Source organism: Hipposideros armiger, unplaced genomic scaffold (assembly GCF_001890085.2).
Source record: "Hipposideros armiger isolate ML-2016 unplaced genomic scaffold, ASM189008v1 scaffold_618, whole genome shotgun sequence".
Classification (NCBI taxonomy): domain Eukaryota; kingdom Metazoa; phylum Chordata; class Mammalia; order Chiroptera; family Hipposideridae; genus Hipposideros; species Hipposideros armiger.
Window position 1 is genome coordinate 467,254 of NW_017731968.1, and position 24,140 is coordinate 491,393.

Genomic DNA, 24,140 nt, shown 5'->3' on the forward strand with positions numbered 1-24,140 from the left:
CTGTGGGTACCTCGGGCCGTTATCAAATGCTGAAGAATCTCAGAGCAGGGGACCAAAGAGGAAAACCAGAGAGAGCTGCAATTCAGAGCGGGTTCCTGCATCCCCCAGTAGCGAAGTGACAATGCCTGTGGGGTCTCCTTTGGGAAATCTAAATAATCCTTTTCTTAGAACTGGGTGAGACAAAGGCATACTGGTCGGCCATTGTTAACACCACACATTAACCTCAGCGCCGCCTAGTCTGTGGAAGGACTAAGGAGCCTGGCTAGCTTAGCTCAGGCTGCTGTAATAAAAATACCATAGACTGAGAGGCTTACAAACAAGAGGGTTTATTTCTCACAATTCTGGCTGGAAGTCTTAGAACAAGGTGTCGGCAGATTTGGTGTCTGGTGAGGGCCTACTTCCTGGTTCATAGACAGTTGTCTTCTCACTGTAACCTCATAATCATGTGGCAAAGGGACAAAGGACAAAAGAGTCCTGTGGGGTCTCTTTTCTAAGGGCACTGATCCCATTCACGAGGGCTCCACCCTCAAGACCTAAGCACCTCCCAAAGGCCTCCCCTCCAAATATCATCACATTGGGGATGAGGTCTCAACATATGAATTTTGTGGGGACACAAACATTCAATCTGTAGCAAATCCTCAATAAAAAAAAATTTACAGCTTGAATCATGTATTTCAGAAAAATTTATTTATTAAACACATATGTTAGCCTTAAGGAGTTTACATCTAGTAGGAGAATCAGCATTAAACAAAGGAATATGTAAATACACATAAAATGAAACATTCCAGAAGTTGTATGAATGAAGCAAACATATGTCAGTTGCCTAGTGCACAGTTCCAATTAAATGCCCACAGTAACTTTTAACTTAATATGCGTAAATACATATTTGTTTTATTTTTAACAAAGCCCATTTGTCTTCCTGTTAAGGCTACCACTCTACACTCATGCAATGCAAAAACCTAGAAAAAAACCATTTTCTTCCATCTATCTAATTCCCCAATCAAATTAGTCACCAAGTCCTTTTTTCTTAAATGTCCCAAATTTGTTTCATTTTCACATTCTCATTTTTATGGGCTCATTCCTACCTCAATGTTTTAACTGTTTTCTGTACTTCCAAACCCACTTTCCTCATCTTCCCATTTTTGGTTAGAATGATCTTTCTGAAATATGAAATGGTCGCTGTCTTAAAAATTCTCATACTAATTACTGTGATTTACAAAGTATGTCATATAGGGCTGCGAATAGAGATTTTGTGCATTATTTTCTGTGCATTTATTATATGCATACAGACATATTTCACAGGCAAATAGTTGTGAAATTCTGAGTTACACAATGTTAAACTTCTTGGTTGCGGGGCTTCTCAGTACCTTTAAGGAGATCATGTGCATTGTGACTATTTAGGTAGACATAATATGTAGCACTTCCATGATGTATTTGATTATTAAATGTTTAAGCTTCTATTGGGATTGCTTCAATAAACATTTTAGAAAACACTGGTTCATTGTACCAAGTTTCAACTTTTGAGCGTAGTTTCTAGGCTCCATAGGATTTGACCATTGCCTCCATCTCTAAGCTTTTCTTCTCCCACTTCCCTCTTCATCATCCATACTTAGTGATTTTGGACTGTTTATCTGTACAGACTTGATAGTGCCGTTCCGCTCGCCGCTCATACATTCATGGCTGTCCTGTCGAGGACGTCCAGATCTGCTCCAAGGCCAGCTTTAAGCATTCACTTTTTCACACTGCCTTCCTGAGTGGGGTTGATCAAAGTGTTCTATTTACACCATAATCCTTACTTTTACAAACCTCAGAAAACCATCTTATATTTACCTCTTTCTCTGCTAAGATTCTCTAATGGCAAGGTCCATGTTCTATGTACTCGAGGTACCTTACGTAGTTCCTAGTACACTATAAATTATTCAAAAAAATGTTTTGCAACTCAGTGGGTATCCCTCTGCTTCAGCAATGCACATAGCTTGGGGAAATTAGAAACAAAAAGACATCTAGCCAGCTAAATATACCCATTTAGGCCACACATCATTGAACTCCTATTATTCTAAGCACTGTACTAAGCATTGGGGATAGAGTGATAATTGGACAGTCATGGCTGCCGAACTTAGGGAATTTCAATCTAGAATAAATAAAGAATTACACATGCAGCAGTGGCTGCAACAGCGACACTGAGTGCTTTGGGGATACATGACAAGCAGACTGAATATTGGGATGACAGCTGACCCACATAAGCAAAGGCATGTTAGCGGTCTCTGCTTACCCTGACATGGTACCACACGAGCTTTAGTATAATCGGACGTGGGACCAAATCACCAAATAACAGCCTATCTCTCCAAACAATTACAAGTTGATGGGAACAGCCTGTGCACACCTGCAAATACACAGTAAGGCTGACTGTCACGAGTAAGGGAGACAAGGCCAGGAACATTCTCTTCAAAATGAAGAATTTGGTTACACTGCAACTGATTGTGCCTTGTTCAAAGCAGTTTCTTTATTTACCTTGTTCCACAAACTAGTCTAGTGTGAGCCTTGTGACACTGACCAGCCTCAGACTTAAAAGAGGCAGCCAGAAAAAGGCTTTACTAAGCTGTTTACTCCTCATTCATAAAACCCCCCTGAAGGTGAGTGTCCTGGTGAAATAGCCTCGTTTCCAGTTTCTTAGTTTAATGCTGCAATGGACAGAGAGGGCATTCAGCGTGTTCTTTCATTGTCAATGACTGCGGCATTTAAGCTGCTATAGTTAAATACAGGCTGTGATGACCTCGCCATGGCTGCTTCGGCATGGCTGAGAGCTCATTCTGCATTTTTCTGTTTTACTAGGATAATTTATTTAGAACATACTTAGAAATTGCCCCTTGAATTTTCCCCAGAATGTTTGTGATAGACAGGAAAACACTTTACCTGCATGAATAGTTCTTCTTTCTCTATAAACTGTGTATTTTTTTTAATTTATGGATTATCTGTGACACAGAATACCTTCCCCACGATATCCTAGTGGTTCCTCCTAAGTGCCAGGAGGGAGGAGAAGGGGACATACTTGAAGGGAATATATGTAAAAAAAGACATTGGTAGCATGTGTCTCTTTATCCTCCCAAATCAGTTTTAGATGCTCTTTTGGTTGTGTGTGTGCGAGCGAGCGGGCATGTGTGTGAGCTGAGAGGAGCGGTATGGTGAGAAGTTTCAGAGCAGAGGCTCTAGAACCAGACCTCCTTGTTTGTGTCCTGGCTGCACCACGTCACGCCCTTGACCTTGGGCCTGTTACCTGACAGTGCACTAGCTACCACTTTTCTAAAGTGAGTATCACAATGGAGCCTCACATACCCTGTTGCATCGACGATAACATGAGTTTATAAATATGAATTGTTTAGCAAAAATGCTCGTACATAGGAAACTGTCTCAATTAAAAAAAAACAAAAAAACCCCACAAAACCCCCAAAACAAAAACAACAACAACAAAAAACTGTCTTACTTCCAAAGGGTTGCAAGGGGAAATGGAATATGAAGAAGAAACTCTTTCTGCACAGCCCTGGTACATTTGTTCAATTTGCTTGGTGACTTTTATAGGACTGATTTTCGTGGGGGGAAGGTGTCAGTCACCTATGAAGCAATTTTATCCAAATGATCTAAGTCAGTAGGTGTGCAATGTCAAATTTGTCTGATTGCACCACTTATTAACTAAATCAGTAGGAATAGTATCTGACAGAGGGAATAAAAAGAGTATTAGAAATTCTCAATTTCTTTCATATTACAGAAGTAGTTTTCATGCTTGGGAAAAAAACACATGGTAACCAGTTACGAGTTGATGGAGGGATTTCTGTGGTGTCTCTGGAATAGCTCAGGTTGAGATGCGCCACCTGGCGTCGGCTTCAGAGGTTTGCGTGCCCGTAATAGAGGGGATTTTCTCCCAGATATCTGGGCAATGATTTCTCTCCTGTGAATACCCCTCCACTACTTCTGAGCCAGCTGCATCCTAAGATGGAATAGCATAATAAAAAAATTACTTATGTCCACCTTTTTATCATGCCACCTCTGGGAATTTTAATGAACTTAACAATTATTTTTGAATTCTTAGTCATGCAGGTATAAATCCAAAGTCTGTTTTACATCTCCATTTACAAAATTTGGAGGCTTTCACACTGTGTAACTTAATGCTATTTTTATCTTGCAAATTTCCCCATTTTCATACGCTACTGTACTTGAGAGCTGTATGACTCAGACTGTCACCACTAGTCACGTGTGGCTATTCACATTTAAACTTAAGTCAATTCATTTCAATAAAATGGAATTTAAAATTCAGTTCTTTCATCATGGTAACCATATTTCAGGGGTTCAATAACCACTCGTGGCTAATGGCTGCCATCTTGGACAGCACAGGTTATAGAATGTTCCATTAGAGCAGAAAGTCACATTAACCAGAGATGAAATGCTAGCGCACAGAGACCTGAAACCGGGGACCGTATCATATACTTCTTTACAATGTACCTGTGCCCTACCACAAAGAACAATTAAATGATATACGTCAAGGCATTCCTTGGTTGAATAATATCTTGCAATTATCCTCCTCTTCACTGGAGCTTGCCCAGGCTCCCACAAAACCAGACCTCAGACTGGCCTGTGACCTGAGGCTTTGATCATTCTCATTCTTCTGAAGAGTTCTCTGTCTGTGACCTTTTCCTGGATAAACCCCAGCCCTCCCACCTGGACACCACTGCCCGGTGCAGTCCCTCAGATTGGACACTGTTTTGTGTAAACATCTCCTGTCCTGACTTCCCTTGGCATTCAGGCTCTTCACTTGTATTCTCATGAATCATGACTGATTATGATCTCTCATTATTCTTTTATGGTTGTACCCATTCTCCTTTGAAGTTTATACTCTCTCTGGCATTACACTTCTCTTGTTCCCCCACACCACTCTACACATTTATTTACTTTTCATACTGAGTTTATATTTTTGCTATTTATTTTTGAGCTAAAATTGAGCTATGACATTCTATAAGTGTGTAAGATGTACAACATATTGATTCGATACACTTATGTATTGCCAAATGATTACCACTGTCCCGTATGCTTTCTTGTTCTTATCGGTAGACTTTTGGATTACTTCCTATAGTGGCTGCTTATCTTGTTGTTTTTGGTATCTTGGTATATATAACTTCTTCTTAATCTTTGGATCATTATAACATGATTTTTAATTAATGTGCCTGCCTCTCCTCTAGCCAAGATTCGCATCACCCAAGCTGGGCCACTCAGACTCTTCTGCCCTGGACTTGGAATCTTGAGCAAAGTTGCACAAAATATTGCCAAAGATTGGATCTCATTGAATCCTGCGTTTCCATGATGAAAGCAAAGATGAGTTCTTGGTAACCAACTTCCAGAGTTACCTTTGTCTGTCTTGTTTTTGAGACTGATTCTTCAGACTTCAAAAACAATTAATTTCTGGTATTTTCTTTCATTTTGTTTTCTGTTGGCTTCAAGTATGTTGTGTTGGTTTCTCTTGTTTGCAACTAATGTTAAGTGAAATAGAAATTGGTACCATGGTGGGATTTTGAGAGTGACAGACTGAAACAGGAATTTGGCTGATTGGAGGTTATTGGAGGGTTAGGAAGTTGCAAATGCTTGTTCTGCAGCAGTGACATAGCTGGTTAAGTTGCTCCACATCATATCATGAGACACTTGTCATGTGCTTTTTGAGGATGAGAAACTTCAGAGTGACTGTGGCTTGAGGACTGTGTGTGTGTGTGTGTGTGTGTGTGTGTGTGTGTGAGAGTGTGAGAGAGAGATTCATTCATCTTAGTTCTTTTAAGAGACCTTGATTTCCATTTGGGGATGTATTCCTTCCACAGTCTCAGTCCTTGAATTTGAGCCTTGAATTTGAGCTTTGCACCAACACACAGCTGTTTTCCTTAACCACTGCTCCCAGTCTCGCTTTTCTTATATTAACAGAGCTCCCAGTGGGAGAAGCACAAAGACCATTAGCACACATTTGCACCTTTTGTTCCTGTTTTAAACACAGCATCTCTAAACAGACACCATCACACATTCTATCCACTATTGAAAACAAGGATTTAATTTAACAGTTACTTATTAGATTCTAGTAAGTACTGGAAGATTATTATGACGTGACTTTGCATAGATAAGTGAAAACAGGTTTATGCAAATCTAAATTTCCCTAGTGTATTCTTCTTAATAACAGTATATTACTTTATCAAGAGACGTAAGGCATTCTTCACAATTATATCATCTAAACTTTACAGGATTTGTAATTTTGTTAAAGTCAATTGTTTCCTTAGATATTTATGTGTGAGGCAGATTTCAGATTTCTTGCAGTAATATCTGATGTGGGATATTCTTTACTTTTATGTTTCAATTTCAATATATTTTCCTGAAGAAGCAATATTTTTGAGAGGCACATTTTTTCTGATAAAATTCCGAGGCATGACAGATAACATCCTTTGAGATACTTTTTGTAACTCAGGATTTTTAGGTTTCTAAGTTCTAATTGCCTATATTTCAGTTTCTCCGAATAGTAGATAGGTAAGCTGATTTCATCACCTGCTGAACACCTGACTTAAAAGGTGCATATAAAGAAGTGTGCAATATCATGTATACTGTTATTGGGTAAATTGTGTACCCCCAAAATATGTAAAGTTCTAGTTCCCAGCACTTACAATGTGACTACTTTGTTGTAATTAAGATGTAAGTTAAGAATAGGTTATACTGGAGAGTAGGGTGGGTCCTGATCCAATAGAACTGGTGTCTTTGTAACAAGAGGAGAAGAGACACAGAGACAGGTGCAGGGAGAAAGAAGTTCATGTGATGATGGAGGCAGAGATGGAGTGATGCAGCAACAAGCCAGGGGACGCCGAGGACTGCCGCCACAGCAGAACCCTAATGAGGCATGGAGCGGGGTCTCCCCGGAGCCTTCACAGAGAGCGTGCTTCTGCCAACACTTTGATTTTGGAATTCCAGCACCAGCGCTGCAAGAGAAAACATTCCTGTTGTTCCAGAGCCACCTAGTTTGTGGTCCTTTATGGCTTATCACTAAACAAATACCCTGCACGAAGGACCCACGGAATCATCTTCCTAGACAAACATCCACGTAGATATCCATGGAATTTTAGAGTTTAGAGTCTTAGAAATGCTGCAGCTGACCAAGTTACTTTCACAAAAAGAGATCCAGGGTTCTTAAAGACTTTCTCAAAATATATGACTATTTAGTGTCTTGAAGCTGGGTCGTGCCAGTCCTTTAACTTTGTTCTTCCCTTTCAATAGTGTCTTGGCTGTTCTGTGTCTTTTACTTCTCCACATAAACCTTAGGATCACTTTCTTGATACCCACATAATAGCTTGCTGGGTTTTTTATTGGGATTGCATTAAATGTATAGATGAATTTGGGAAGCAGTGAGTGACATATTCACATATGACAAAATAGCATATCAACTATAGGAGGTCGTAAAGATTTTTAAAATATTTTTTTCAGACTTATACTTCAGTGTTGCATTTTGAAGGGTACTAATATAAATGGTATTGTCCTTTCAATTTCAAATTCCACTAGTTCATTGCTGGTATGTAGGAAAGCAGTTGACTTTTGTATATTACCCTGTATCTTCCAACCTTGCTGTAACCGCTTATTCATTTCAGGAGCTTTTTTTGTTGTTGTTTCTGTCAATTTGAATTTTCTACACAGACAGTCATGTCATCTGCGAGCAAATATAGGTTTTTCTTAATTTTTTAAATTTTTTATTATGAAATATGTTTTAAAATTAGTTTCAGCTGTACAACAGAGTGCAATAGTTATACTTTTTACCCCTAGAAGTGACAACCCCCTCCCCCAATCCACCGCCCCACTTCCAAATATGGTTTTATTTCTTGCCAATCTGTGTACCTTTTCTTGTCTTATTGCATAGGGTAGAACTTGTGGTAGGATGTTGAAAAGAAGTGCTGAGAGGGGACCTCCCTGCTTTGTACCTGATCTTAGTGGGAGAGCTTTGACTTTCTCATCATTAAGTATGACGGTAGCTGTAGGAGTTTTGTAGACCCTCTTTTATCAAGTTGTGGAAATTTCCCTCTGTTCTTAGTTTACTGAGTTTTTATCATGCAAAGCTCTTAGGCACTGGCTCCTTTTAATCAATATATTCTATTTTATTTTCATTATGGTAAGAAAATGCAGTACGGGTCATATTATTTTGGGGGGTTTAAATAGAATTCCATTTCATAAGAATGGTATTCCTCCTTTAGGACTTGATGAAATTTACATTGTGGTAAAATATATAGTCAATTTTTGTGTTTCATACATGGTTGAAACTGATTCACACTTTTTTACTTATGGTTGCAGTAATTGCTCTGTCTATATCTTTATATGTTGATTAAAATGTGCTTCTATTTGTATTACATATCTAGTAAGTTTAGTAACTTATTTATCTGGTTTTCAGAGAGGTGTACCAAAGTATACATTCTGAAACTAACAATTTACTTTTTTATTATACCATATGTTTTTATCATACCTCAATAGTCTTTCCAGCCTCTAAATCCTCTCTGCCTTTTTTGAGTGCCATCTTATGGTAACAGTTGCCTTATTATCTCTATTTTACTATTATTCTTTAATATCAGAACGCTACATTTAGCATGATGCTACCCATGGGAAAGCCAATGTTTTCTGGCTTCAATTGTATCATGCTGTGGCCATGTGACTAAGTTTTAGTCAGTAAGTTATAAGCAGAAGCATTGTGTGAATTGTCTGGGATATCTCATAAAAAGAGGTCAATCCTTCCCTGTCTTCATCCAGTTATATGGAATAAGCATGTAATAACTGGAGGTCCAGCAGTTATCTTGTGTCAAAATAACTGCACTGTGAGAAAATTATGAGAGAGATTGAAGAGGCCTAGGTCTTTGATGATATAGCAGCCATGGTATATGAGATAGAAATATAATACATTTATATCTTTTTCAAGATATCTCTATATTGAAGTTTCCTTTTATATAAAGCTAAACCTTTCTTAATTGATACAAGGCAGAGCCCACTGACCTACACACCAATAATTTTATTTTAATCCAATTGAAATACAGGTTTAAAGGAGGAAACTTTTCTGTTTGTAAAACTGTTTATATTCTTCCTGTTTCTTGATTTATGGTTTGGCTAAAGATGAGATTCTTTAGAAGTTTAGAATATTGGTAATGTTTTCTCCTTTTCTGGAGTTATTTTAGGTCCTCTCTTTACTCCTGATATTCTGAAATTTGTTGATGATGCATTTGTCAAAGAGGAATTGCACCACATAAGTTAAACAGCAAGGGAGGCTTTATTAAGGATCATTACAAGTTGACAGATTGAACTCAACTTGGCTGAAACAAGAGTTGGAAGAGTTTTAAGTGCTGGGGTGACCTGGCGAGAAAGTATCGGAGGACAGTGGCGGCGGTGGGGTTGGTCAATGTGATTAGAACTTCAGTGCTTGCTGGTTGGTGCTTATTGAAGTTAGGCTCCTGCTTTCACATTTTCATGGAAGAAACTGGAGGTGGTATCTCCTTCTGTGATTACATTTCAACGCATTGACTTCCAGGTCCTGGAGGAAGTCATTCCTGGATTGTCAAATTAACAAGAGGCTAGAAGAAGATTTAGACCTCAAAATAGCAAAGAAAGGATTTATAATTAAAAGCATTATAAAGTAAATGTTCTAATAAAGGGAAGGTCTGGGACCTATAGCCAGGGAGAAACCTGCAAAGTTTAGTCAAGCTGAAGGGAACATTAAGGCCCTCTTGGTCACACTTTTGTATTGGCTTTATTTTTGTTGAATAGTTTGTATATTTGATGTGACATTTTAATCTGCAGACTTCTGTACTTGAACCAGGGAACTTTTGTTATATAATTTCTTTTATACCTCTCTCTCCTATTTTCTTTTTTTTCCCCTGGAACTTTTATTAGTTAAATGTTGAGTGTCCTGATTTGATCATGTATTATTTCATCCCATATTTTCTATCTCTGACTTTTGTTGAACTCTTTAAAAAGTATTTTCAATATGATCTTCCAAATATTTTATTGACTTTTTAAATTGAATATTTTATATTTTATTTTGTAAGCAGTATTATCCTCTATGTAGTCACTGTTTTTAGCATGGGTCTGGTTTTTTGGCTCTGATGTAATGGTGCATGTCTCTCAGGAATCTAATGTGGACATTTCATAATTGTTAAGGATTTCTATCTGTATTTTCAGAGCTCATTTTTATTGTTATAGTTATGTAATTTCCAGTGAGGTCTGTGGGCCTTGTTTCTTTTTCTTTAAGACAGAGGCACAGAAGTGCTTATTGGGAACTATGAGTGTATCATCAAAGAGGACCCCCAATATCTCCCATTTTAGAGTAATTATCACAAAGCCCGCTATCACTCTGGGCAAACTCAAAATGTTTAAACCATGTTTTTCTCTAATACCTTTCAAGTTCTCTGGAGAAGAGTGCTCTATTTATTTTTTTAACTTGGAATTTGAAACCTGGGTTCTTTTTCTGCTTGATGAGGTGGAAGTATGATATTGGAAGTTATGAAAAACCCATGTGTAGGACTTTAATTTATCTTCTTGTCTTCATCCCCAAATGTCATGCCCCATTCTCTGGCATTTCCAAGCCAAATGCTCTGTCAGTACAGGCTCCACGTGCTTCCACTTCAGCAGGATACTAGTGGGCAAGTCTTTCTGCCCACCGCAACTCCTCTTTACCACCTAACCACCAGCTCTTCGTTAAAATTGCTTGCCCATTTATGACCCTTCATGCGGTGTCTCACATTGCTTTTATTTTTTTCAGTTTATTTCTTAGTGAGGTTTCAGGATCATGAGTTGAAAATCCCGCGATCCTTCTATTTGTTGTGGGTACCTGGAACTCAGCCCCTATCCCTGTGTTTTAGTGTTGATACAAAAATAAAATTAGCTCCTGGTACTTTGAATCCATTGGAAGACATAGTAGACATTGGTTCTCAATGCTGAAGGCCAGATTCCCAAATCACCCGTGACACTGCTCTTCTGCAGATGAGAGGCCTTTGGGGGGCTGGCTGTGGGTGGGTCTGCAGGAGCAGAACAAGGGGGTCCTGAACCTGGACAGCTTTGAGTCAGGGGATCTCCTCCCTAGATTGGTGGAGGGCTGAGTTGGTAGGCCAGCTTCCTTTCCCTGTTGGGCTTTAAGGAACAGCTGCCAACCATGTCACAGCAAGGAGCAGTGGCAGTCCTGTTTATAAGGTGTCAGCTATTAAATATTGTTTGAAAAGATGGTCTAAACATATTCTTAATCAGGATTTCAAGCTGAAATTGAAATTAAACAATCTCTACCCCCCAATTATGGGCTTTTCTTTTTATAGAAGAAATTCATTGCAGTACCCAATAATTGACTTTATATTGTTTGTGGTGGAAGATAGAGGTCAGTTATTTGAGAAAACTAAGTGTTATATTTGTACTTTCTACCATTCTGCTTAAGGACAAACACAGTTTTGAGTTTCAATTACATTTGTGGTTCTCAGCATTTAATAATAAAGCTAGCTTTTTTTTTTAATCTCTAGTGTATGCTGATGTTCTAGCTCACATAAATGCATGATTTGTTTCCAATCACAAAACTTCCCAATGGCTTATCAAGGGCAGGGTTATTTCAGCAAAGGCATAGCATACGGCACATAAATAGCACTCATATATAAACGTAGCATGCACAAGAGATTAATATAATTTTCCTTTTTCGTGTGATTAATATTTACCCTGGCAGCTGTAGCATTTTAGTCTTCCGTTAGCTGACAGATGTGAAGAAGGGTTGCGTCTTGCCTCTACCAAGCTGCTATATCTTAATACGTGTTCATAGCTTGGGGACTATGAAATATGCTCCAGGAATATTTAGAACTCTCACAGGAATTTCTTGTGGCTTCCACTGATTCCCCACCCCCCCGCCCCCCACCACACACAAATATATTAAATTGAATATTTTTTTTCTCTTCAGGGCAAAAAGTTAACCGGCTTGAAACAGGTGCCACAGGATACACAAAATCCCAACTTAAATCAGGCATTCAAATGCGAGTGGTTGGCTTGTTCTAAGAGCCTCATAGCACAGAGCATCATGCAAAGCTGTAAAGGAAACAATGATTTACAGCTCCAAGCGTGGGGTAAATATAGAAAAGAACACATGTTTATGTTTGAAAGATAATTATAAATGTGTACTATCTTGGGTTTTGGGAAACCAGACAAAGTATGTGGCACTTTCACCATCAGTGGCTAACATCCCATGCTTAGGCTTTTGAGTAAAACATTAATTATGACTTTGTCTTCTCCTCGTTTTATGCATGATAAATTTATTTTTACATAGGTTGGTGTTAAAACGATGGCTTGTGAGATTAAGGAGGATGCCTAGATTCTTTTCAGATTTTTATTTGAATGAATATTCCTTTGTGTGGAACATCTACAGTGATAGAAAACAACAGAAGTACAAATTCAAAAATGTATGCTATCTCAGAAATAATGTATTTGCAACCTCAATGGTATATGTGTGTGTGAATCCACAAAATTATATATTCTTTAGTATTATGAATCATGTATATGTTTACTAATTAATACTTAGAATGTATGTCTATTAAAAACTATAAACACATTTATGTATTTGTGTGTATTAACATTTGGATCTGTATATACTAGGGATTTCATGAATATGTCCATATTATTAAAAATCATTAATCGCATTTGCCTATGCATTTATTGAATAAATATTTGCTCAGAATATTGGATGCTTAAGAAATAGTGCTATGGGGCTCTATAAAAAACCAAAGGAAGTATAGTTCCTGCCAATAATATTCCAAATCTGATTGGGAAATAAAAACAAAACATATGAATAGTTGAATGACAATATCAAAGTAAATTACACGTTTATACATAATTACAAAAAGTATAGTTTTTGTACATATTGCCAACTGTTGGCTTTCCAAAAAAACATTTTTTTTTCTTTTTGAAAACTAATCATGCAAAGGTGTCAGACTTTAATGCAGTAGAAGGAACATGATGGTGGCAGAATCTTAGTGGTATCTTAGCAGGGGAAGGCATGGGAGGTATTAATACAGTTTTAAGGCCTAAATGGAGTGATATTAAGGCAAGTCTTTCAAGGCAAGGGGGAAGGATTGGGTTGGGGAGAATGTAATGTAAGTAGCTTTGGACCCGTGGGCCCAGTGCGGAGAGATTTTAAAGCAATTATAGACGAGCAAAGAGTTAATGCTGACAACTAGGCTATTTTATTTTGCTAATAGTGTTATTCTCTGGGAGCATACATTTCCTGCAATAAGTAGCCAAATTATTTCTACTCATTCTCAATGCTGCTTTATTTAGAGATGGAAAGTTGATATGATTCTAGTATTATTTAACAAAAGATCAGGGACATTTGTTGGTTTTAGTTTGTGTCTCATTCCCCACCCCCACACACATTTTTGCATTCCTTAGTCTCAGCTGGAGGGTGGAATATTATTGTTAGGGGATATGATCAATCCAGCTATTTATCACTGTTCAATGTGTCATGGTTGTATACAGAATTTTTTATTGTAGTTGTCCCAGCCTTTACAATGTCAGGCTTTCTTTCATTTCTTCCCCCCCCCCTAAATGTGGAGTATTATTTGTTAGGCTTTATGACTGCACAGTGGCTGCCAGGCAGTGTGTACGACTCCATAGATGATACATTTCAGCCCCACAGCATGAATGTTAGGGGAAGGATTTGATCACAGTTCTGCCTACTACTACCAGGGGTGTCAAAAAAATGTATACACATGGTAAGAGATGTTATTTGTGCATTTTTGAAGTTGAATTAAATTACGGTAGCAATGTATAGCATGATATTCTCTCAAAAGATGGCATTAATCAAATGAATGCTAGCATCATTCGTTGTATTGCAATTTTAATACAGTTTTATTTTTCTTTCTTAAAATCTGTTTTCTTTTTTTTTGGCACCTTCTATATATCAGGGGCCAAAAAATGCCCAAATTCAACCAAGTGGTAATGTCCCATTAACAGTCCTTAGAATTCTTAGAACTAGAGACATGAAGAAAAATGCAAAATACTACACACAGGCCAGTAATTTTATAGTTTTGGTTCAAATGTTGAAGATAATGAAGAATATTAAACCAATAGTGATGAGTGAGCATAGCTGGGCAAATAAAATGAAAACTTGAAGATTAAAATGAGGTAAGCAGGGGCTCCAGTTTTCAGGGCCTTCTGTGTGTCTTAGACGGATGATGTCTGCTTCATTCATTCATTGTTTTGATCCCTAGGTCTAGCTTAGAAGTTATGTCTTCCTGCAAGACAGCTTCTGTAGGATTCCTCAAAAATTTTCAGCTTCAGGTCCCCAATCTGGACAATTCTTTCCAGTGATTCAAGGATGGCTTATGTCTCTTTAAAATTGAGAGGTGTGTACCTTAAGGTCTGCCAGGTGGACTTTATAATAGTGTTAACAGTTCCTTTTGATCAGGCCCGTTGCATCAAGGCTCATGATTAGTGTACACAGTCAACCAAAGCTTTTTACTTTTATTTATTTTACTTTTAAAATTGAAATGTTTTTGACATATAGCATTGTATACATTTAATGTGTACAGTGTGTGAATCCGATCCACTTTTATATTATCATATTGTCACTGTAGCCATAGCACCTCTATCATATCACAAAATTATTTCTTTTTGTGGGGGGAATAATTAAGATTATTCATTATTGAGACTCTTAGTGAGCTTGATGATTATAAGACATATTTGTTGTCTGCAGTCACCATACTGTGCATTAGATCTCCAGGTTGCAAGCTTATACCCCTAAACAAACACTTTCTTATTCCCCAGCCCTGGGTCTCCACCATTTTAACTCTGCTTTTAGGAGTTTGGCTTTTTAGATTCTACATGTAGATGATGATATACAGTATTGGTCTTTCTCTGTCTGACTTTCCTCACTTAGCCAAAGGTTTTGAAGCAAGTACTGGTTAAGAATTTGTTAATCTTGAAAAGTTTGCTATTATAATTGGTTCATATTCTTTTGTTCTAGAAGAAAGCATTTTCTGGAACAAATAGTCTAGTTATTTCTGCTTGTTCTGTATTGTTTAACATATATAAGGAAGGATCCTTGCTCTAAATTTTGTTCATTTAGTCCTAAAGAATAAATGACTTATAGTAAAAAATGGGGTTGTCGGAAAAGTCATGATGTATTTTGTCTGTTTTTCAAAGGTCATTTATTTATATAAAGAACAAAGATCAATCAATGATATACTGCCCATTTTGTTCAATAACTTTTTGCCATCTTTCAGTGAGTTTCATTATTCCTCATTCATAGAAGGACCTGTCTTTATTTGTGAAAAACTGAACAAGGTGCTGATTTACAGCCTCATCTGAATTGAACGTTACACCACACAAGGAGTTTTGAAGAGAGTGAAACAAGTGGAAGTCTGATGGTGCAAGGTCAGGCGAGTATGGTGGGTGTGGCAACACATCCCAACCAAGCTCCAATAATTTTTGACAGGTGATCAAACTTGTGTGTGGTCTCACGTTGTCGCGATGGAACACAACTCCTTTACAATTAACAAGCTCTGGATATTTTTGGATGATGGATTCATTTGAACTGTCCAATTGCCAACAGTACACAATTGAATTGATTGTTTGGTTCCTTGGTAGGAGCTCGAAAAACACGACACCTTTAAAATCCCACACTGAGAGCATAACCTTTCTCTTATGAATGTCTGTTTTTGATGTTGTTTGAGGCGAATCATCACGTTGGGACCAAGACCGTTTGCACACCACATTGTTGTCAACAATTCACTTCTCTTCACCAGTTATCAGTCACTTCAAAAAAGGATTATTTTCCTCATGTTTAATGAGCATATTGCAGATGTTTATACATGCCATCAAATGAACTTCTTTGAGTTCATGTGAAATCAAATATCGAGCTTGCTTACGTATCCCATCAGCTTCTTCAGATGGTTGTGAACACTTGAATGATGAATGTTCGATGTTCCTGCAATTTCTCATGTTGCGTAATGTGTGTTTGACTCGATCAAAGCCTTTATTTTGTCGTCATCAACCTCGGTGGGCCTCCCTTACCGAGGAGCATCGTTGAGATCAAAATCACCAGCACGGAATTTCATGAATCATTGTTGGCACTGATGTTCTTGTAGAGCATTGTCACCGTAAACCTTATGCAACTTTTCACAAGCCTGATGCATGTTTTTTCCTTTATGGAAGTAAATCAGTAAAATATGGCAAAAATGCACAGTTTGGTCTTCTATCTTCAAGTTGTAGAATCTCCAAAACTCAACCAAATTGCTCAATTTTTTTTAGAATGAAGCTAGAACTGTCATCTGTCAAATGACATAGCAATAACATAGATGCAAATGACTCTAGTATTTCCAAAGATGAACTTCTGCCATCTGTTGCAAACATGCGTCATGACTTTCCCGAAGACCCAATACATTTAGGATTTGAGAGAAAGAGGACTCTCAAAGCATTTCGGAGAATCATCTTAGTCATGATGATTTAGCATGAATTGAAATTTGGCAGTAGAGTTTGCAAATCATTTGATTTTTATGTGAAAATGTGTTTAAGTTTACCTTGCACTAATGAATTCAACCTGCAGATTTTAAGTACACCACACATTGGACGGTATATTCCCAACCATCCATCACATGTAGCTTCAGGTTAGACGTGTTTAATTGATTTACTGCAGGCTAATTTTGTACAATTAAAGCTTAATGTAGATCAATGGTCTTAAAACTGCGTTAAACTTACCACATGATGCAGTTACCTGGAAAACGGTTGGTAGAAGAATCAATTTCAAGAGTCCAAAACTCCACATATATTCATTCTCTCAACTGATTTTACTGAGACTGAGTCCCTTAGTCGTCGGTGGTTTCAATTTTCCACCTCATTTTTGCAATTGCTCTTCTCCCAGTGTACAAAAGAAAGCCAAGCTTCTAGCACAGGCTGATCCTCACGAGAGTGCCTTACCCTAACAGCACCAAAGACGATACAATGGAAACCGTTCTCCATATTGAGGAGAATGAGTTTAATGATTGGGGACTAAACACTTTTGCAGGTCAGTCCTAAGAAATTCTTTATTTTCAACAAATTTTTGCAAGCACCTAACAGGGCTGTCTAGTACTAGATGAAAATGGGAAATTTTTTGATGATGAATTGCCGTGTAATTTTTGACATTTAACTCAGAAGGAATTGAAAGCATTGCATATTTTCTTGTAATGAAGTCCTTTAATTTCTAATTTCAATAAGCAATGCTTCTTAATCCTTATACCTATAAACATAGGAATTAGGGTAGAATTGATACTTAAATGTCTCTGATTTTGGCTATAAATAATGTTCACTTATGAAGTCCTGAACTCTGCAGAAATATATCAAACAAATTTTAAAGAACATCAGCCATCAATTAAGAGCTAGTCTAATAACATTTTGATTTTTGCTTAATAGTTAGTTTTCATTATATTTAGTTTTGATAAATTACATAAAATTGTAATGATTGAGTTTTTCATGATGTATAATTATTACATAAAATTATAATTTTTTTTATTTGAGATATTTATAGGTGACTGGGGAAACAATAGAATAAGAGATCCTAAATCCAAAACTTTTCTAGAGATACTATCTCCTAAAAATAAGCATGGGCGATAAAGAGAGGAGTGATGCACCTCTGGTTATGATGGTGTGAAGAGCTAGTTGAATCTTCACTCTTCCAAAATAAGTGTTGAACTGAGTCAAATTGTGAAGACAACTACTTCCACACTTGTAACATCAGCCAGTGGCCAGCTACACATTGAGAAGTGTTTATTCATAAAAAGGTGAGTCTGCAGGCTCTCCAGGGGTTCCCTGGCTCCATACCTCCCATGTCTTGCTCACCTGGTAGCTTGACCACAGGTTGGCTGTGAAGCCTCAGTCTTGCTGATATGCAGGTGGGGAGAGCAAACTCCTGTGCCTCAACTCTGCTCACATTTTTGAGGTATCGATGCTTAATTAAGGTACAGAATTTTTTTTGACATCATCTCCCTCTCTGCTTATTTTTTATTCCTATAGTGTAGCCTGCAGTATTAGAGCCTAGCAAGAAAGGGGGTGGTTTGCTTAGACAAAAAGCAATACTTAGGAGAAGAATAGAATCTTCTGCAAATTTTGAGTCTAAGAACCCACCTGGGAGGGAGCAGAAATGGGACTACAGTATGTGATCATAGGAATTAAAATACCCTGAACAGTCACATACGGAGTAGATCTTCAATGAATATTAGTTTTTTTTCTTCCCTTCTCAATTTGATATGAAGGTAATACCATTATCCCTTTAAAGCAAAATTAAAGGTAAAAGCTATAAAAACAAAAAACCCCACAAAAACCCCAACCCCCCATTTTTTTTTTTTTTACAAATTATAGTCTCGATTCTCTGACCTTATCTAACCACTATTGATAGAAAAACCCTCACTAGAAACAGAAGGGCATTAAACAGAATCTCTGCCTGCAAAACCTGGCCTTTAAATTCTAAATTTCCCTTTTTACATTTTTAATATCTTTTCTGAATTCCAGGAATCTCAGCCCCATATCCGCATATAAGTATACAACTTAATATAAAGCTAATTATGTTGCATAGGATACGTAGTTCACAGATAAATTCGGCTATTTTTCAAGCTGTGCCCCAATTTCACCTCTATTATTTTTAAGTGATGAATATTCTCATTTTTAAAAAAGAAACAGAGAAAGCCTTGATGAATGCTCTATGCAAAATTATATTTTCTTTTTAGTATATTTCTACTTCAGGTTGACTTACACAAAGTTTTGAAGTAGGCAATCTTGAGGCGCACAGCTAATGAAAACCAGAAATACAAAGGCAAGATCACTGCTTAAATATTACCAGCTTAAGAATATCTGACACCCAAGCCCCATGGGTCAAAAACCATACAGTTCAACTTGGCTTTTGCTGTAGCGTTCTGCTCGTTAGGCCTTTTCAACAAAGAATAATTTGTAATTATCATAAGCATACAGCAGAGAGCCAGACATCAAAGAAGTGCTAAAGCCAGACTTGCATAGGGCAGTGTTATTTTAGTTTCAATTAAGTGAGCTCTTAATATTTAACTGAAAATTATCCCACTGTTTTTAACAACCTCAATTTCTGGAAATCATCTCCCCTTATGAAAGCAGGAGAAAGTTTTGGGTGATATATTCTTGTGTTTTAAAAATGTAAAACAACCAGTCATTATAGATGGTTGAAAGGGATAAAAGTGTTAGAAAAACACTATGTTCAGAACCCTTTAGGCTTTATGTAAGATTATTTGAAAAGGTTAAATTGCCTCTGGCTGCTTTCCCTTAGAAGAATGTAAAGTAGCTGAAAAGTGCTTTATAGTCATGAATTAATCTGCAGTAACTCTTCTAAATAATTCCGGTGATACTCTTCTCATTCTACAGACAAAACATAGTCCCAGAGAGAGGAAGGCTCTTGTCTTCGCCCAGTAGCGGATCAGTGGGAGGATCACAGTAGGGTTTTTGGAGAGGTCACATGGGGCAGAACCTTTCAGGCCAGAAATGAATGAATGAATGAATGAATGAATGAATAAATGAATGAGAGGATAATTGGGATCCTAATACTTTGTGGTTGAGAGTGATTTACAGTTGAGTGGTTTTAAAGTAATTTTGGAAACTAGTTACAGTATCTGTGTCCACCTGTTTGTTTTGATTGGGAAGCTACCAATGATTATGTCATAGTTAACATCACATTATTTATTAGGCATTTGTAAAGTCAGTAGTTCTTTCATGTAACTTGAAAATTCTCAAAAGTTGTTTGATGCTCAAAATACAGACTGACATAATTTCTTATTCATTCTATACTTTTAAATTTTTCCACTTTTTTCCTATAATAGTTTCAATATCATAGACTTTTTTGTAGCATATTCAATGAACTCAACTTCCAAGCAATAGTTTACAACAAGAGGTCTGTAGACTCAGACAGAAATGTTCACGGTGAATATAGGTAGATCCAATACAGTGAATAAATGCTGCTGCATTTACTTTTAGTTAAATAGAATATGAAGTGATTATTCTGGAAAAAGAGCTTTATTCTGATTCATATACTGTCATGTCGCCTGAGCCATCTGTAGAATGGACAGAGTGATACTGTGGACAGACAGTTGCTTTAAAGAAAAAAAAATTGAAAATATATAGGAATTGCTAGAAAACCAGGCCTGGATTGAATAATATATAACCCAAAGTATCTTTTATTAGCATTACCTTAGGGGTAAATAGGTTTGTCAGCAACTTTATTACAAGTAATAAACTGATTCCTGTTTTAACTTATTAGAAAGATATATTTACATTTTGGCATTTTAGTGGAAGTATAATATACTCTAGCCTTGTTCATTTTATTTATATTGTCATTAAGAATTCAATGAAATAGAGCCTTTTAACATCATGCATTGAAATTCACACATATTTGTATGCTTTATGTTCATAGGCTTAAGCAGATATTAATGTTCACTAAATTGGAACAGAGAGGCATCATTTGAAATCCATGAATATGCATAGATTGTCTTGATTTATTCTTTGGGATTTAATATAATATTTGAGAAAACAATCAAATTTCATTCTTCTAAATATTTATATTTGTATTATAATGAAATATGGTCGGTTGCTTATATTGCTTATACGGAGATGCGATTTAAAGAAAATAATTGCAAACTCTTGATCTAAGTCTATCTCATTATGACAAAATATGCAGATATTCATAATTTCTTCCAAGGCTTTTCTGCACTAAAGTGAGAGTGGCACTTATTGTGGTCCAGGCTCTATGATATTGCTGTTGATGGAGGGCTGGAATGAAATGAAGTCGAGCAGGAACTGCTGCCTTTATAGACAGAGAATCGATTGCCCTTTCTAAAGGATGTGTTTATGCTTTCTTCCTGCAGGGCGTGTGTTAGAATGCAAGAGTAGTTTTTTTTCTTGTTCAAGATGATCTTAATTAGTAATAATTAAGAACAAGTAATAATTAGAAACAAGAAGTTAGGTTAAGTTTAATATATATTATAATTCCCACCAGAAGCCAGAAACTTAATAGAAGCATATTATTAATCAGACTCCATAAATGCAGTGGGGTTCACAGCTCACTTTTGCATGAATTGAAATGGAGTGAAGATTTATTGGTGCCTTAGAACCTCCCCCGAAATATGTCAGTGACATGCCATAAAACTTTCTGTTGCATAATTAATTGTAATTTGATGTCATTTAAGAAAAGAATTTAGAAACATGTTTTTCTGTATGGAAAGTCTTCCAGAAATCAGTTTCATCGTCTTCAAGTTGCATATTTAAGTTTAATGAATTTGTTTTAGTGTTTGCTGGAAATTGTAAGCAGGATTTTTATTCCTTGTGAATTTACATCTCGGGAAGAGAAAATGTAATGAATGAACATAAGCTTCTAAAGTTAAAAGAAAATGAAAATGGCTTTCTGCAACTTTAATTATGGAGCAAATCAGGTAAATAATCTATTGTTGTGAATTTGGTAGCTTCAGCAGTGTGTCATCATAGTAGCAGAAGAAACTTTAAATATCACCTAGGTGCTCTGTCTAGTATTATTGGCGAGGAATCTGAAGCTCAGAATGGTCAGTCACTTATCTGGGGTGACGCAGGTGTGGGAGCACAGTGAGGGCTATATCCAGCCCCTGACACTCAAGTCTTCATTGTTCACACCAGAGCTGATGCACTTACATAGTGAAAAACATTTTTCAAGTTAAAACATGTATTTTATTCCATTAATATAGCAAAAGGCCAGACATCTTCTACATTTGATACAATGACTATGTGATAAAAATGAGCATTAATATTGTGTTTCTCATCTCTGAATATTGCACGCACCTAGCACCAAACTCCTTTTGGGACAGAAGGCAGAATCAAATTTTTGGGTCATCCTTAATTGCTGTTAGACTACAGTTTGACATTTTCACAGGGCAGGGAGGAAATTAAACAAAGTCCTTTTTATGACGGCACTCTGATAATTTAAATAACAGACAGACGCCATCAAAATTATCCTGAAGATGTTGGCATTTCAAATCTGTTGTTGTTTTAAATTCTCCTAGGAATTGGGAAAGATGGGTATTTGTTTATTTGTAAATATGAGTGAAAGGTTGCACAGCACTTCATTTAGTTCTGCATTAGCTGTGAATTTAAAGATTAGAAAAATATGAAGAGCCTCTGAAGTTTTTTGGGGGAGTTATACATCAACACTGAATGGCCCATCAAATAATATTGATTAATTCCAATGAGATTAATCTTTTTGTACACTGCCTCATCTACCTTTTTATATTGAAAGTTTAAATGTATTCTGTCAGCATCCAAAAGATTTGTAAGAAGACAGATCACTTTGGAATTAATTCTACCTGTCCCCACTGGAATGTAAAGTCAAAAAAGTGAAGGACATACATACTTTGAGACTGAACACATGGGCTTTACTGTTTAAGGTAGAAATCCTTCAATTTTCTCAGTTATTTTCTATGTATATTCATTCAATCTACCTAGCTTCAAGCAAATGCACTTTCTTGGGACCACTAGGTGTCATTGTATCTGTTCTTAAGGTTTTGAGCGTGCCAGTGACTTTCACACATTGTCATATTTTTAAAGACTTCATCAGTGATATCAAGAGTTCAGAATAGAAAATAACTGGAGGGCAGGCAGGGCCTCTGATATAATGAGAAAGAGCAAATTACATTACACACACACACACACACACACACACACACAAGATAGTGCTATTAGTATAAATAAGATGGTACAAGTTTTGGCATATCATATATCTCTGTAAGTAAGATATCAATGTCCTATTCCATATGATGGTATAATCTGAAAGAAAATCATTATGTAGACACGTTAAATTATTTTAAACCACTTGGTTAAAAGGAAAAACCCTCATCATACAAATTATGCTGGAAAACACAGTCTTTGGGATTGGTTATATTCTTAGCACTTGTTAAATACTTCCTATTAGAAGAAATGCACATTGAATACTGAATTGAAACTTATATAAAATTTATAGAAAAAAAGTCTTTTCCTTCAATGGAGCTGACATTTTCTTCAGAGAAATGATACTTAAAGAAGACATATATGTAGTATATGCCCACAGTACAGTAATATAATTTAATATAAAATATGGTGTATATAACGTTGGTCTTGGCAAATTGGAGTGATTGACACAGACCCCTTGATTTGGCCAGGGCACCACTGTGGCGAGTCATTCATCTCTAGGGAAGGAGGCAATGGTTCATCCAGTGGCTTTTGGGAGCAAATCAAAATGCACAGGAAGTCACATCATATTTTTTGCAAATCCACCATGTTTCCATTATAAAGTGTGGAAATGCACAAAATAGTGGGGCTGACGTTTCAGACCCTACCTCCAGGACCTGTCAGCCTCCCCTCATCTTTAAGGAGTTTGTGCCAGTACATTGGGGGTGAGGAGGCAGTGTTAGGAGCTGGCTTCCTAGGCAGAGAGGGACATTCATTCCTGGCTTCTTAGAACTTAAATTTCTTCAGTAAAAATGTGGAAAACATTTTATGAGGATAAAAGTGGTGTCAGTGAGGATTTGGGCAGAATAAAATGTGGTCCATTCCTGTTGGAGAATTACAGCAGAGTTCAGTTGGGGAACCATTTAAACAGCTGCAGGCAGGGTGTGTGGAAACTACTGGCAATAGTGCAGTACCCCAGCCCGAGTAAAGGGGGGCCATACCTAGAAGGCCTCTGATAGGAGCCCTAACTTTGGTTGAGGGGCGTATCTAACCTGAGGCAATCAGGCAAGGAGTCAGAGGAATGAAGATACTGACCATAGTGTCCTTCCTCTCCCCACTGGTGGAAGCCATCTGGCAGTAGGTTCCAGACAGTTCTTTGAGATAGTCCTTACACATCAGCTTTCAGAGACGCCTCATAGTCCAGAGAAGGTGAGAGCACACCTGATGGTCAGATAGCATCCTCCACATTGGTGCCAGAGGTATCCTTTCTAATGGACAAACTGGGTTCTGTAAGGATTGTGTTTCCAATCTTCCCAGGACTCTCGGTAGCTCACAGAATAAAACTCAAAATTATTATTTTTTAAATTTTTAATTAAATGTATTGGGGTGGCATTGGTTAGTGAAATTACATAGATTTCAAGTGT